Source organism: Macaca mulatta, chromosome 5 (genome assembly GCF_049350105.2).
Source record: "Macaca mulatta isolate MMU2019108-1 chromosome 5, T2T-MMU8v2.0, whole genome shotgun sequence".
Taxonomy (NCBI): domain Eukaryota; kingdom Metazoa; phylum Chordata; class Mammalia; order Primates; family Cercopithecidae; genus Macaca; species Macaca mulatta.
In genome coordinates, this window is record NC_133410.1 from 193,970,023 (window position 1) to 193,972,451 (window position 2,429).

The window sequence follows — 2,429 nt, forward strand, 5'->3', positions numbered from 1 at the left end:
AGTCGAGAATGCCCTGAGTGTTTCAAGGGTGTTTAGAAGCTGGCATGGTTGCAGTTTAGAGATTGAGGGAGAGTGCGGTAGAAGATGAGGAGGAAGAGAGCGAATCGTGTTGGACCATGGAGGCCATAACCAGGAGTCTCATTTTTTATTTAAACGGGGGTGTGATGTGATCAGATTTATATTTCAAATAGATTGTTCTAAAATAACAAGTGTTGGCAGAATGTGGAGAATTTGAGGGACTCATATATTACTGGTGGGGATGTAAAATGGCACAGCCACTACGGAAAACAGTTTGGCAGCTCCTCAGTAAGTTGCCTCCCAGACTCACCATAAGATCCAGCAATTCACCCCTAGGAATATACCCAAAATAATCAAAAACCAGTGTTCAAACAAAAACTTGTACGCAAACGTTCATGGCAGCACTATTCACAGTAGCCAAAAGGTGGAAGCAACATAAAAGTCCATCGGTTATTGAACGAGTAAACAAAATGTAGTGGATCCAAACATTGGGATGTCATTCTGCCATAGAGGAGAACGAAACATTTACACATTCCTCGGCATGCGAGAGCCTTGAAAACATTACACTAAGTGAAAAAAGACAGACACGAAAGGCCACATATTGTATGATTCCACTTACATGAGTATCCAGAATAGGCAAATCCATAGAAATAGGAAACAGATTAGTAGTTTCCAGGGGCTGGAAGGTGTGGGGAACAGGGAGTGACTATTTAATGGGTACAGGTGTCCTTTTGGGGTGATAAAAACGTTCTGGAACTAGGTGGTGGGGGTGGTTGCAGAAATTGTAAGTTTACTTAATGCCAGGAATTGCATTCTTTAAAACGGTTCAAAAGGTCAATTTTATGTGATGTGTATTAATCAGCTTGGGCTGCCATACCAATATCTGGCAAACCGAGAGGTTTAAATAACATCTATTTGTTTTCTCACAGTTCTGGTCTCACAGACCGAGGAGTCCAAAGTCAAGGTGCCAGCAGTGTTGATGGCCGGAGAGGCCTCTTCCCTTGGGTGGCAGATGGCTGCCTTCTCACTGAGAGCTCACGTGGCTGTGGTCTAAGGATGTAAAATGGGTTCAGCCAGCTTGCTAATATGCTAGTTCAGTCCTTTACTTTGCATTTCTTTAATTTCCGTTCTCCAACTAACAAACGGACTTGCCACAGATTACAAATTTCCTGAAAAGTAAACCATAAAGGGATTTAAAATCTATTTTAAGATGTGTCAAACATCTTGAAAAAAGTTAATGCTAAGTTAACTGCCGAAAAAGACAAGCAAAATAATTTGAACATTATGCTAATCAGCAGGTAAAATACAAAAATGAATTGCACATTTCCTTGAAAGCATGATATTTTTTAAAAAAAGAGGTGAAGTGAAGATTAAAAAGAGAAATTTGCATCCATAGGTGTCCTAGAGAAGCAACTGTAATGACTGCCTGCCACTCATGTGCCACAGGGTGATCTATTCGGTGGAGATGTGCTCTTTGTTCTGGGGTAATGCTGAACGGTTTCTCTCTCATAGGTCCAATGGAGCCCTCTAACTTATAATGCACTTAATTATATAGGGCTTCATTGGCATCGAGATGTCTTTTAGCTAAATATTTTTTGAAGGTATAATAGACAAGATAGTGATTTACTTGAGAGATTGGTGGGAGGCTTCCCAGGCATTCCTAGAATTGCAGACAGTTTCATTTTACAAAGCAGTTTAAAACAGAAGACACAGAATTCGTCTGTCCAGGAGCTTTTAGTATTGCCTGGTTGTGGTGAAGAGGCCAAGCAGTGGCAACCAGGGTAGAGTCCTTAGTATAATGTCTTTTTACTGGTCTTTTACTGGGGCCCTCAAATTAGAAAAGATATCTCTACAGAAAGATTATCTAAGAGAGTCCTAAGATCCTTACATTGTTATACCCGGTTTTGAAATTGAAATTTAATTGATTATTGCAGTTTTAGATGAATTGTCAGGAACTTGGGATTTTAAAAATTGATATCATTATGTGTCTTCACCATCTTCTATTAAGGTTTTGATGGGTTATCTCAAGATTAGCACCCAGATTTTAATTTATTTTAAGAAAATTGTGGTGTCACTTCTGGGGACACAGACAAACAAAACAAAGGAAAACAAAATAACCAGGTAAGTCAAAGTAGATTGCTCATACATACCGCAACTCCAATTTTGAGTTTCTAAGTTTCTTCACCACTTGGCATGTAAAGATAAGGCCATTTCTCATTGTCTTCTATATGTGGTCCCCCTTTGAAGTAAATACTCTCAACGAAAGAAAATACATATTTGCAGCACCCTGGAATTCAAGATCATCTGGGCATATGTGAAGTACTTGTGAATCCACTGGGTACTAAATGGGTATTTAAATAAAGAGTATTTACATGAGTAACCCCTTCTGAAGAAACCGATCCTAAAGGAAG